Source organism: Triticum dicoccoides, chromosome 3A, assembly GCF_002162155.2.
Source record: "Triticum dicoccoides isolate Atlit2015 ecotype Zavitan chromosome 3A, WEW_v2.0, whole genome shotgun sequence".
NCBI lineage: Eukaryota > Viridiplantae > Streptophyta > Magnoliopsida > Poales > Poaceae > Triticum > Triticum dicoccoides.
In genome coordinates this window covers 709,771,498-709,777,184 of record NC_041384.1, presented here as the reverse complement: position 1 = coordinate 709,777,184, position 5,687 = coordinate 709,771,498, and the positions used below count along the sequence as shown (strand labels likewise).

Here is a 5,687-nt window from a genome sequence, read left to right as displayed (position 1 = left end):
TTTTGGCGTCGAGCGGGGAGGTTTTCTCGAGGTTTTTCTTTTCCTTTTTTTATTAGGGGTAACATTAGGCCCAAACCTGGCCAACTGGGCCGGTGTAGGCGTGCCGGCACGTCAGCCCACGTGCCTGGCCCGGCCGGGCCTGTAGTGCACGCCTAACAGGAGGAGCTTAACGTCCCCTCAAAAAAAAAGGAGGAGCTTAACGAATTCTAAAAAAAGAAAAAAAAACAGGAGCTTAACGAGTACTCCTTCTGTAAACTAATATAAGAGCATTTAGATCACTAAAATAGTAATTTAAACGCTTTTATATTAATTTACGGAGAAAATAATAGCGAACTAGCGATTGTTAGGATTAATTACCTACCTCTACTACTATGACAAACCTGACATGCGCAATTTGATAACTAACCACTATACGTAGTGCTCGTTCTACATCCATTTAAACGATAACTAATATAATACGGAGGGAGTAATTAGGAGCGAAAATTTCACTTCTCTGCCGCCTAAGGTGCTGCCTCCATGCTGACGTCATTCCCTCCCCCCACCTACGCCGATGGCCCCTTAGGCGGCGCAAGGCAGTGGCGGAGACAGCGGGATCAGCAGGGGCCCTGCCCCCCCCCCCACCTCCCTAATGTCATTGGTTTAAGACTAATACTAGCGTAAACACATATTTTTTTGCTGCTAAAACAGAGTATTTTAATGGACTGGCCCTCCTCAACTAGGTTTAGCAACGTTTGGCCCTCCTCATTGAATTTTCCTGGCTCCGCCATTGGCGCAAGGCCGGCCCCTCTCTGGCGGGCCGACGGCCGGGCACGGCAACGCTATGCTCCTCTCCTTTGCCTCCCGAGTCATGGCCTCTGTTGTCCGACATCCCTCCACGGACTAGCGTTGGCGCTCCCTGATGTCCATCCCATTGATGCCAGGGTGTCTGTCTCCTAGAATTTGCGATGGTTTAGTCCTAAAATTTGCAAAATCTAACTCCTCGGTTCTAGAACTTGCACATAATGGTCTAAATTTGCACATTATGTGCAAGTTCTAGGACCGAGACAAGTGACGCCAACTGGCCCAAGCCGGTCATCACCGCACATTTTGTAGATACCCCAGACGTTTTTACAATTCAACCCACAAGACAATCTATCTGAATTGATTTTGTCTGAATTTGTTCTAGCTTCTTCTCCGCTGTTTTCTCCCTCCAGGATTTGTCCGCTTCTTCCTTTACTAACTGAGGAGCTAGCGAGCATCACTAATCTAGTGGATGCCTAATGAGCTTGAAATGAGCTTGCAGCGTCTGCTCGAGCGAGCACGGGGCCTGGTGTCGGCGGCGCTGGACGCGGCGACCGTCTTTGGCGGGCGGTGGAAGACCATCGCAGTGAGGCTGGAGAGGGTGCCGCCGTGAGCTGCCGCAGTCCGTTGCAGCCACGCTCGCCGCCCAAGGCTGGCAAGCTGCAGATGCAGAGCGACCTCGACGCTCTCACCGGGAAGCTGGACCTCAGCCTTTGGACTGCGCGCTGCTTGTCAAGACAGGTGTGCTGTCAGATGCGACGTTCCGTCTCCTCCTGAGAGCATCTCCAACAGAAGCGCTATATGAGCGCCGCGCGGTATAAAAATTGCTTTTAGCGCGCGCGAACCCGGTTTAAAATCTCCAGCAGCCGCACAAGAAGCGCACGCGCTATAACTAATGCAGCGCGCATCAAAAAGGCATCGCGCGCAGCATATTTAGTGCGCCCGGTCGCGCGCGCTGCAAACTCTGGGCTGCTGCAGATGGGACTGCTTGATTGGGACCGTTGGACTTGCACGCGCAGCATATTTTACAGCGCTTGTTGGAGCAAACGTCTTCTAGCGCCCTAAAAAAATTTACTTGCGCGCTGTAAACCTGTTTTTGGGGCGCCGCGCATTGGGCGGCTGTTGGAGATGCTCTGAGGCGGTGGCGGCAGCAGCCTCGCAGATGGACGTGCGGGAGCTGCTCGCTAGGCTGCAAACCGGGCACACCGAGACGAAGCACCGGGCCGTGGAGGGGCTCCATGATGCGCTGCGCGAGGACGAGAAGAGCGTGATGTCGGCGCTCGGCCGTGGCAACGTGGCCGCGCTGGTGCAGCCGCTTATGGCGACGGCGCCCAAGATCAGGGAGAAGGTGGACACCGCTCATCCGGCTGGCAGAGTCCGTCCATGTCACCGGGAGAAGGCCATCATCACGCTGCAGCGTCTGTCCATGTCACCCAAGATTGCCCGCGTCGTCTACTCATCGAAATCTGCCAGACCGGGGACTCCATCTCGCAATCCGCGACCGCGGGCACGCTCAAGAACCTCTCCGCGGTGCCGGAGGTCCGCCAAGCGCTCGCCGAGGAAGGCATCGTGCGCGTGATGATCAGCCTTCTCGACCGCGGCGGCGTGCTGGGTTCCAAGTAGTACGCGGCGAAGTTCCTGCCTAGCCTGCGGCGCGCCGTGGTGTCCGAGGGCGCGCTGCCTAGCCTGCTCGCCTACCTCGATGGCCCACTGCCGCAGGAGTCCGCCGTGGGCGCCGTCTCGCCGGACACACTTGTGTCCCTCGGCGTGCTCCCGCAGCTCGCGCATGTGCTCCGGGACGGCTCCGTGGCGCGCAGCAGGCGGGCGCGGGGGGCATCTGCAGGATCTCCAGTTCCCCTGAGATGAAGCGCCGAGTGGCCGACCACGGGTGCATGCCGCTGCTGGTGCGGCTGCTGGAGGCCAAGTCGAACGGCGCGCGGGAGGTGGCGGCGGCGACCCTGATGAGCTGCCCGGCGAACGCGAGGAGCGTCAAGAAGGATGACAAGAGCGTGCCGAACCCGGTGCACCTGCTGGACCCGAGCCCGGGGGACACGGTCAAGAAGTACGCCATCTCGTGCCTCCTGTCGTCGTCGGTGAGCAAAAGGTGCAAGAGGCGCCATCGGGTACCTGAACAAGCTCTCCGAGATGGACGTGGCAGGCGCCAACAAGCATCGGGTATCTGAAGAAGCTCATGTCTGCCGCCTGGTGATAACAAAGGCCGGGAATTAATGCAGCATCAGCACCCGGTATATACTATACGATTTCTGCCTCATTGTTGAGAAAAAAATACTCCCTCCGTCTGGCGCCAAGAGGGGACATTTGACTTTAAAATTTGATTTGTCCGTAAAAAGGTATACTTCCATCTTCACAGTGCACTTTAAAATAAAATAAATGTAATCAAGATCAATAACGTTCTACACATGGTCTTCTTATTTTTTGCATGATCTTAGCTCATTGGGTTGTGTAATTTAAGAGAAGAGAGATGATGACTTGCATCTTTTCAATGCATTTTTTTACTCTATTCGATAATTTGTCCTAAAATTTCTATATATACACTCGAAGACTACAAGACATGAGAGGGCGCTGACCGGACCAACTTCCTGCAGGAGCGCATAACTAGTTACTTAAATTTGGCTGAAAATTGACCAAAATTTGACTCAGATTTGACCAAATTTTGTAACATTCGGCCAATTTTGAAAAACTGGCAACTTTGAAATAAAATTTTCAAGACAAAATAAAATGCAACGTTCATTTAAAATTGCTCGCATATTAAAAACAATGTTCGCAATTTTGAAACAAATGTTCATAAAATCAAAAAGAATTGATGATTTTCATAAACAATTTCGTGCATTTAAAATTATTAATGAAATTGAACACACTTTTTGCTAATTCAAAAATGTTCATGCATTTCAAAAAAATATCCTAAAATTTTAAAAACAGTTCGTGAAATACAAAAGAGTTTATTGATTAATAAAAAGTTTGCTTATTCAGAAAATGTTCATGAATTTTAGAAAAATCCACAAATTTCTAAAAAATGTTCGTCTATTCTAGAATTGTTCGCCGATTCAAAAGAAAGTGTTTAAAAACCATTCACAATATGAAAAAATGTTCAAAATTAAATATTTTTTTTAAATAGTAAAAAATGTTCAAGATTTGTGACAATGTTCCCAAATTTGTAAAAATGTTCACGAATGATCGAAGGTATGTAGTTGAATGGTAATGCTTCTACTCTTTGTGACTCTATACCCGCGTGAAGTTTGAAGAATCAACTGCAGGGGAGGATCAAAATATTATAGTGTATATTTTTAAAAATGTTTCTTGAAATTCAGAATAATTCTTTGAGTTACCAAGTTTTTTTGACAACCACAATATTTTTTAAAAATTGTGAACATTGCTCCTATTTGTGAATAAATTAAAAAAAACATTTTCTTGCATTTGTGAACAAAAATTCAAAATCATGCGATGAGATGTGAGCAAAATGTGGTCATCGCCATTGAAGATTATGATTTTTTTTCTTCCGTTGCAACACATGGCCCTTTTGCTAGTGAATAATAAAGTGAAAAAAACCTGGCCCCTCCCCCTTGCTAGGTTTGATTGTCTGAATAACAACCACATCTGCAAAAAAAAGCATGCTAATGGAAAACCTAAGTAAGAAGCATGTAAATCCAGTTGTATATACAAGTTATTTACAAAAGAAGCATGTATATGCATTTAGTAATTAGCATGCATGTCCAGTGTAAAACCTAAGTAAAATACATGTAAATCCAATTGTATATACAGGTTATTTATAAAAAATAAAGCATGTGTATGGATTTAGTAATTAGCATGTATATCCGGTGGAAAATCATACATGAAATACATGTAAATTCAGTTGTATATACACCTTAATTACAAATCATTAGCATGTAATTAGAATGTACTGTAAAAAATACAAAAAGTACAGTGTAACTAGCGTGTATATCTAATGAAAAAACCCAAAGTAAATCCGCTTGTATATATAGCTTATTTACAAACAAAAAAAAAACAACTGTCATGTATGTCCAGTAAAAACTACCTTAGATCAAGTTGTATTAACATGAAAAAAGTAATTTACTAACCCAAAAGTAAACTACATGTAAAATTCATTTCTGTATAAAAGAGAGTAGGAACCTAGTAAGTTACATGAAAAAATAAATCAAAAAACAATAACTACTAATTTATGTGTGTATGAAACACAAGTAAATTAGATGTTATTCCATTTGTATATACAGAATTAGGGACCTAGTAATTTACATGCAGATCCACTTGTGCTTACTACTAGTTTACCTGGTAATAATGTGTAAATCCAGTTGTATTAACATATAAAAGAAATTAGAAAATAAAATTAGGATTCAGTTACTAATTTACTAGTATATACATGTGTATTCACATGTAAAAACTAGTTGTAAATACATCCTATTTATTGTATATGTATTAGTAAATTAGAATGTATACCACTGTAAATACAAAAAGAAAAGTTGCAGAAAGCAAAATGGCAGCATTTTAACTAGCATGTATATCCAGTGGAAAACCTGAGTAAAAATAGATGGAAATCCAGTTGTATATACAGGTTTCCTTACAAAAAGAAAACCATTAGCATGTATATGCGTTAGTAATTACATGTATACCACTGTAAAAATACAAAAACCTTATGGCATCAGTACTGAAATGAAGATTAAAAAGAAATTGCGAGTTTGAAAAACCCATAGCCTGATGTAAATTATTTTGAGAAGCCTCATGCACTCTGTTCGAAGTGATCTTCCGTTTGAGACTCTTCAATTTCCGCAAGTAACATTATGCCGTAAGGAAACAACATGCCTATTAAGAAAAACGAGAAAAATCGATTTAACATAAGCAGATACATGTTTCATATAGAACTCTATCAAAGC

The 5,687-nt window shown here is 44.3% G+C and overlaps 1 pseudogene; it reads left to right on the top strand.

Moving 5' to 3' along the window:
• Positions 1-1,252: 1,252 nt before the first annotated feature.
• Positions 1,253-3,009, top strand: LOC119273041 (annotated as a pseudogene).
• Positions 3,010-5,687: the final 2,678 nt, after the last annotated feature.